Below are 8892 nucleotides of genomic sequence, written 5' to 3' on the forward strand. Positions count from 1 at the left end.
CGAATTTTGAAGTTTTAGTTGTGAAGAATCTTATAAAAATATTATAGCATATGAAATTCTGGGGGAGTAATGACTGATGGCTTCAAACTTAAGAGATGTTTCTTAACCACTTTGGAAATATTCTAAATATTATGGGGTTTTTTCCCCTGTTAATTGTGTCATTAAGGACAAATTGAAAGCCAGGCCAAACATTCTTGATTACAGATTATATTGGCAGAAATACATTTTTCCAGCCTTAATATACAGATAACTATTGTTTCACTTTCTGGCATCTGTGCCAAGATCCCTATAGCCAGAACCAAATTAAAATAGCTGAGTTATAAATACCCTGAAAGCAGGTTTATTATGGAAACTCTACTGGCAGCCTCTCACCAGCTCTGTGGCTGCAGAATGTCAGCCTGGACATGTTATATGGGTGGCACTGCAAAGTGGTAAAAAAGAAGTTAACATACCAAGGACAATCTAAGCTAATAGGCCTCAAATAATGAAGTGAGCATTAAGTATGAATTCATATTGGACCTGCTGTCCTCACTATGACCCTCAATCTTGTTCTCTTCTTTTTATTATATGCTGCAGAAAAATATTGCCCTGATCCCCTGCTCTCTCATATACTATTAGAATCTAAAAGTTCAAATTGAGAAAACAGGGTAGTTGCAAGACGGCCTGTGTTTAAACCAGAAGCTAGCTCCCAAAAAAATTCAATCCTCAACTATTCTAAGCCTGCTCTTAAAGTTGCCATTGAGAAATACCTGGAAACTTTGGGAGAGGAGCTGGGAGTGGGTAGGATTTGGGGTGGGGAAGGACTTCAATGGAGTATAATGGTATGTCCAACCTCCAAATCAGCCATTTTCACCAGGGGAATTGATCTCTACCATCTGGAGATTAAGTGTAAAACTGGAGAATCTCTGGGTCCCACCTGGGGACTGGCAGACCTAAATGCTCTTTATTATTGCATGTCTGGCAGCACACCACACAATGTGCTCCACCCATTCAGAAATGCAGGCTCCATTAAGTGCTATGATTTCCGGTGCAATCTGAAGTACGCTTTTATAGGAGTTAGCCCCTTGAAGAGACCTGAGTAGACTTGCTTCAGCTTGTGTTCGCCATATTCAAAGGAAAGTCCTGGCATCACATTGTTATTGTGCCTGCCCTCAAGTTGCTCCCTGCAAGATGATTATGCAAAGGTCTGCTAGAGGATTCTGCTCCTTATGAAGTCAATGCTTCAAGTGCCTCAGAACATGATTCATCTCACAGAGGAGACAATGAATTTCCCCAAGATACAGTACTTAAAAGGATAAGAAGGGGGAAGCATGTTGTTTTCATGCAGTGCTTCCTAGAAAAATGAAGTACTGCCTCAAGTAAATAACATTCAATCAGTAATTAACTGTAAATTATGTGAGCTATGGCAAAAATGGCATTGAAGTACATGAATTACTGAGCAAAGAGAGAGAAAAACTCTCATCTGGGACAAATGGGGCAGGTGAGTGCATGCCAGAGTGGGATGGAATTCTGAAAGATTTGGATTGTAGTCAAATGGCTAGGAAATCCATTGTCACTTTGATATTGGTGATATATTTGTTCTCTGCAGACAAGCTATGTTTAATTATCTAATATTGTAGATCTGGAATATGATGAGTAGGTACAGCTGGAGTGTAAAAAAATACATTCACAACATTTGCATCTGCAGGGCAGGTCGTTCTTTAAAGAGTATTCTCAGAGGAATATGGTTGGTTTGTTGGTTTGTTTCTCTTAGTTCCTAAACATGATAAGGCCCGGTCTCCTATCCCATTCCACACACATTGGATAATGCACTTTCAATGTGCTTTTGCAATTGGATTTCTCTGTGTGAAACAAGTACATCAATTTCTAAAGTGCATTATCCAACTTGTGTGGAATGTGCCACACCTTCAGGCAAACCTACTTCACAGGGGTTCTTATGATTGTAAAATGGAGAGGACAGCAATGTAAACTGCTTTAGTCCCCATTTGGAGAGTATAAATGAAGTAAATAAATAAAGTAAAATCTGGGGATGATTGGGTTCACAGGCGAGGCAGGCACAAGTTGGTCCATGTAAAACAAGTGAGCCAGCAAGGCTCCTAATTCAGGCTATGACTTAAATAGCTGGAAAAGTAAACAACCTCATCTGTACAACTGCTTGTTCCTTAGTAATTTCTGGAGGCGTTTCAATCCTACAAGAGATGCTGGAATAGCAGCCTGACTCAGTGATTGGAGCATAAATCATGAGCTTGATGTTTCTTCTATGTTGGGCTTTTTCTTCACATGCCCGCCATTTCTGCTGATAGTTTCAGGTCGGGGGGGGGGGGAGGAATCTTGAGAATTACTCTACAAGAGTAAGGGGGTGCCAATTTGGGAATTGGAAAGACAGGAGCATTTCTTGGTGGATCCCAAGCCTTGGAATCCATGGACATAGACTTTGGGAATACTTGGAGACCCTGGAGGCCCCTTATCTTTCTCAGACGTGGCCCCCAACTACTCCTTTCCATCTTTGCATGAAGAATCTTGACCATAATGACAGGAATAACTGAAAGTTAAACGCCATTTCAACAATCTCTTTATTGACATACACAAAAATCAGTATAACTTATGAATTAGACATGAATCAGGACCACAACTAATTGTGGTGAAGAAAAATAAAAAGGTACTGAGTCAAAAGGAAATTAAGTTAAAGCCCTTAATTTGTCAGCTTGCAATATGTGTCTGAGCAGGATTATGACCTCACAAATCAAGCAGAGGTGAAATATGTCTATTTTTTGGCTACCAATGCCATCTAACTCCATTAGGTAATGCTTAAATATATAGCCTCTTAATCATGGATGTTCATAAATGAAAAATGCACACTACCCATAAAAAGTTTATCATACAGCTGTGCCTGACTATATATAGCACAGAATTTTATTAGTTCATGTAGTTATGAAACTACCGAACTGCCCTTGAGTGTCCTTTCTGAAATTCCAGATAATTAAGCCTAGGGAAAGGATTTCTTACTTTTAAAGTTATTTTTGTTATTTTAGTGAGCCAGGGGAAAAATTACCGCCATCTCTAAGCATTGACAAAAAAGTAGAACAAGGTCTCTGGAAAGGCTTGGGTTCAGTATCAGTATAAGTGAAATGCCTGGGCTTCTTCAACTCTTGGCAGAATGGTACCACAGTATTGTTTTTGTTTTAACTCATTTTACCTCACAGCTCAGGCATTGCAGGACTCATTAAACCAACTGTCATCATTCTGAACATGAAGGAACATTTGCTAAACATTTAGAGGATTCCAGAGCATGAAAGAAACAGAACGTAATAAGTAATAAAAATAATAAATACTTCAATGAATGCAGGAAGAGGCTAGTAATCAATGCAGGTATGAATCCCTAGTCCATTGAATCTCATAGGAGGTTCTGAAAACATATTCAGAATGATGATAGAAATGTAGTCTTGCTCACAGTATAAATAGGATCTCTTCCGCTCCAGGCTCCTATCCTCTTAGTTCTGTAGCTCACTGGTACACTTCCAGGTATATCTAGAAACAGTAGAAAAATGGAGTCTGGTTACACATGTGTGTGTATCATAGTGCAGGCACCTGTTGCCAATACTACAATAAAACATGACAGTCTCCTTCCCATTTGTAGTGCAATTTTTGACCGTTTTTAAAATCTTTATACAGCTGTCGCTGTATAAACATAAAAGGCTAAGGCCTAAGTGGCAGAGAGTGGGCGGGGCTGGGTGAGGGCCCAATCACCAGGACAGACCAAAGTTCTAGCCAGTCGGGAGGTGTGAAGCCAAAGTTGTGACAGGGCCCACCCACCCAGCCCAGCCAGGGGCAATCTGGAGACATCACTGCCAATCTGCCCCTAACCATCACAGGGAGAGGAGGTCAGTAGGGCTGCTAAGGGGGATGAGAACGGAGGCTTGGACAGGCTGTGCCAACCCTTTTTGCCCCAAAGCTGTCATGTCCAAATGTCCCTGACAGAGTTGGCAGGAGACTGTGTAGGAGGCCTTAAATGTTTCTTCTCTACCACAACCCTGTCCAAAGTAGCCCTTTCTGCCTGGGGAGCTGATCTTTATACCCTGAAGAGCTGTAATTCCAGGAGCTCTTCAGGCCCCACCTGGAGGTTGGCTACCCCTAAATTGGAAATATTCCTGGAGGTGGGACTTCAAAATCATACAGTGCCTCAGAGTCTGGCCTTCAAAGGAGCCATTTTTGCCTACAGAGCTGATCATTATAATCTTGAGATGAGCAGCCATCTTGATACTATGCTAGGGGCTTGCAGACTGCAGTTGGGAGTTGTGCAGGTATGTCCCTCCTGGGCTAGGGGCTATAGCCAGCCCTTACCAGGAACTGTTTGTATACTGGGGTGCAGACAGACAGACAAGCATCAGTCTTGCTAGGGGCTTGCAGACTGCAGTTGGGAGTTGTGCAGGTATGTCCCTCCTGGGCTAGGGGCTATAGCCAGCCCTTACCAGGAACTGTTTGTATACTGGGGTGCAGACAGACAGACAAGCATCAGTCCTGTGAGTCTGGAATGTGCAGGAAGATCTAAATAAATATTTAAAGCCTGAAACTGTAAATAGTGAACAAGTAAATGGCTGGAGAGACATGGAAACTAAAGTGACTTTTTTCAACCTTGGCCTGGCAAATAAAAAACCAGTATAAAAAACCTTACTAAGGTCAAGACTGCTGTGCACAGAGAGACTTCCTCTTAGGGTTGCCAGCTTCCATGTGAGGCTCTCTACCCCAGCTCCCTCCTCATTGGAAGTCTGCTATGGGGAGAGGAAGGGAAGACGATTGGAAAATGCTTTGAGACACCTGAAGCCTGCTGGGTCACTGCGGTCCATTCCCAGTTCTCTCAGACCTCTCACAGACCCACATCCCTCACATGTTGTCTATTGTGGGAAGACGAAGGGAAAGGGTGTTTGTAAACTGCTTTGAGACTCCTTTGGGTAGTAAACAAGAGGGTACAAAAATGCAGTTCTTCTTCTAAGGAGCAACCATCTTCTTCTAAGGAGCTTCTTCTTCTAAGAAGCATGTGGGCACATAACATTTTATCAACAGTGAAAAAATGAAAACAGAAGGAACAGGGTGGACACCTGTGTACTGTGACTACCCCATCTGTATTAGGGCAGGGGGTCATTTCAGTGTCTGTAGCCTAATTCACACAAGAAGGGAAATGACGCAGAACTGGGAGGAATTGGTTGCCATGTAATCTCCCCATAAGAAGAGTTTACAGTTTGATTTTTCCTTCAGATATCTGAAGACATGGCTCTGGAAAGCTCATCTGTAACCACTATGCCACAATTCCCAAAGGTTAGTCCTCTCCCACACTCAATGAACATTCCAGACCACGGGTTCTTGACACCCATATCTCCACACCCATGCCCTCATTTGCCACCACATCCCCCCCCCACAACACACACATTCAACCTTATGCCCTTACATACTGGACAACTCCTCCCCTTCCTCTTCCCACTGCCAAGCTCTAGTGCCCGTTGTATTCTTGGATACAACGGGCTTTGCCCCTAGTATAAATTAAAAAATTAAGTTGAAACACATATGCAATGCGCACAAATGTATTTCTTTGCTTCATTTATACCCCACCTTTCTTCCCAGTGGGGATCCAAAGCAGCTTAAGTCACTCTCATCTCTTCCATTTTATCTTCACAACAACCCTGTGATGAAGCTTAATCTATTTTTAGTGAAGATAGTGACCATTGTCCAATCCAGTGCTGTACATGCTTTAATTTCATTGTTCAAAGCACTTCCACATCTAGTTCTCTGGTAGATCATGGTTAATGCGTTTTGAGCAATAAATGTGTTTCAGCAATAAAATAAACTTTTCTTGTATTTTAGTTGTTTAGACAGTCTCCCCCCCCCCACCCCCACCAAGGCTATATCTCCTGCATGAAGGTGCTTTCCTTATTACATTTAGAACAGTGGTTCTAAATGTAGCCAGTTTGGTGAAGTGGTTAGGAGTGCAGATTTCTAATCTGGCATGCCAGGTTTGATTCTGCGCTCCCCCACATGCAACCAGCTGGGTGACCTTGGGCTTGCCACGGCACTGATAAAACTGTTCTGACCGAGCAGTGATATCAGGGCTCTTTCAGCCTCACCCACCCCACAGGGTGTCTATTGTGGGGAGAGGAATGGGAAGGCGACTGTAAGCCGCTTTGAGCTTCCTTCGGGTAGGGAAAAGTAGCATATAAGAACCAACTCTTCTTCTTCTTCTTCTTCTTCTTCTTCTTCTTCTCCTCAACTGCTGTGACGCCACGCCCCCAATTGCAGCAGTGGGGCATGCATGCAGGCACACAAAACTCTGGAGGCTGTGTGGGGGCGGCCACTGCCATGACTCCGCTGCTGCCTGCTACCACTGCCGCCTCCACTGCCGCTGTCTGTGGTGGCCACCAACCTGGCAACCCCACTTGGGACCCCAAGGTTGAGAACCACTGATGAGAAGGAGAAGGAGACAGCAACGACAATGAGTTGGTTCTTATATGATGCTTTTCTCTACCCAAAGGACTGTCAAAGCGGCTTACAGTTTCCTTCCCTTTCCTCTCCCCACCTCTGTGAGGTAGGTGAGGCTGAGAAAGCCCAGCTTTATCAGTGCTGTGGCGAGCCCAAGGTCACCCAGCTGGCTGCATGTGGGGGAGCATGGAATCAAACCCGGCTTGGCAGATTAGAAGTCCTAACCACTACAGCATACTGGTTAACCTAGTAAGGAAGTAAGATTTGAGAGACAACCACCATGAACAAGGGTGAAATTATTCCACAAATATTATTTGTCTAATTTCAACAATAAACTATACTCTGGCAAAGGGTGCAAGATCTTTTTATGCTCATTTTAGTACCATATTACTGAACCAGGTTTTCTATATTGAACAAAGTAGTATAAAAGATACTGATAAATAAGAATTTAAAAGAACTCCTCACATGTATTTAATTTTTACTTGAACTTTTCTCATTGGAATGAGTGATTTTAAAGTAAATAATGAAATTTGCAGCTGTCAAACATTCAACTCACAGACCATTTATGCACCTGGGGGTTTCATGCTAGGCTGCAGGCTGGAGTTTTAGTTGTGGCAGGTTTCCCCACCTCTTCCTGCACCCACACGGGGAAGCATTTGGCCTGGGGTGCCTCATCTGGCCCCAATTTGTGCTCCTTGCACAGGAGCTGAGGCAGTGAAATTTCCAGTGCATAAACGGTCACAGAGAAACTGCAACAGGGGAATGTATCAAACTGATTCCTGTTGTTTTGAATGGTGTGGGGGAAGGCAATAAAGTTTTTTTGCTGAAAATACTTGGCTGATCATAATTCTCTTGATATAGTGAGGATTCATAAAGGCCAATGTTTAGTCAATGGTTATAAATTAAGAGAGGGGGCTTCAGGCTGTGTTCTGCAGATTGGAAAAGCTGAATTCAAAATAAAGCATTTTCCACTTAACTTCAGTTTTCCTCCCACCCACCCTCCTCCAAGTTTTAGCCATTGATTATGCGATAGTTGACACAATTTACACATCAGGAAACTTCAGGAGATGTTGCAGTCAGCTAGAAATGTGCTTAACATTTAAAATGACACCCATAAAACAAGCATATAACTATTTACCATCTCCATTTCAGTAGTATATCCAAAGGGAGATTTCTGGGGAAAGGGAATGAAAAAGTGGAGCTCCTGGAACATGAAAGAACGACAAAGCAACTGAAAATGGACAGACCTGCACATCTCTATTGAAAAGGCACTTTGCTTCCAACTTCTGTAATTCACCAACAGGGGTCACCATCAATTTCCTCACTAGCTGACTGTGTTGTAAATGCATCTCTTTTATTACAGCACTCATTTCCTTCTCTTTCCTGCCAACAAAGTGATGTACTGCAAACAGAACATTCCCAGTGAGCAGACTTCCTTCTACTGTTTACATACTAAACTTGCAAGCTATGCCATTGGCCCACTCCTAACATAAATACAAAACGACTCTGTTAAAATAATGTTAAAGGTCAAAATAGCATATTCAAAAAGTGACTTCCCTTGAAGATAAGCAGCTTATGTATAGTGCCTACTAATTCCTCCCGCCCTCCTGTTTACCACTCACCTTTTAAGATACAGAAGTCCAAGTAAAGCCATTAGGCTTTCATGATGGCTTGCATATCACAGAGATCTTACATCACATCTTGAGGCGTGAGTATGACAGATTCACTTTGAAATGGCATTGACTATTGCAGTACTGCAGGCAAGATGGTGTGTTGTGATAGAATGAATCTAACTTGCATTAGAAACTATGCAAGTTTTGACCAATACAGTGTGCTTTGTTTCAAAATGATTTTTGTCATATTTTCTTGGAGATGCTTTCTTACTGACATGACCCCTATCCACTTCCTTCCCTCAGATGAAAGGCTTTTTCTCTCTGTTTTTATTTCCCTTCTGTGACTGAGTGCCCCTAGTTATCTGTTTTCTCCTTTCCTGACGAATTATGGCTGCACCACCCTGTCACACTGTAGTATTCTGACTGTTCAGCCCAGGAACCTGATACAATTTAACAAAGTTTATTCAACATACAGTAAAATGTATGGGGTAACTCAATATAGATAGATAACTCTGAAGTAAAATCAGTACATACACAGACTTTACTTTCTATATTTCAGGCTAATGATAGTTTCTTAAACTATTCACAGGTACTTAACGTTTTTATGCTGAGAGGTTTTAATTACATCATTTTCTCCAATCACTCCAGTACACTTTGAGTGTTCTCTAACTCGTTCAGTTTCCAGGTACACTCTTTCTAATACCCAACCCCCTTCTCTTGAAATGCCAGTTCTCATCTTGAGCTTTTAACTGACTCTTAAGGTCTCTAAAGGCAGTTTCTAAACACACTAGACCTGGGATCTCTGCACTCT

The 8892-nt window shown here is 42.3% G+C and overlaps 1 long non-coding RNA gene across 1 annotated transcript in view; it reads left to right on the plus strand.

The window, feature by feature from the left end:
- Positions 1 to 7927: 7927 nt before the first annotated feature.
- Positions 7928 to 8892, plus strand: part of LOC143819779 (uncharacterized) — a 34254-nt gene continuing 33289 nt past the window's right edge. Inside the window, exon 1 of the long non-coding RNA XR_013225085.1 lies at positions 7928 to 8176. This is a non-coding gene — a long non-coding RNA (uncharacterized LOC143819779). The remainder of the gene's footprint in view (positions 8177 to 8892) is intronic.

The sequence above is a fragment of the Paroedura picta genome, chromosome 10 (genome assembly GCF_049243985.1).
Source record: "Paroedura picta isolate Pp20150507F chromosome 10, Ppicta_v3.0, whole genome shotgun sequence".
In the NCBI taxonomy this organism is placed as follows: domain Eukaryota; kingdom Metazoa; phylum Chordata; class Lepidosauria; order Squamata; family Gekkonidae; genus Paroedura; species Paroedura picta.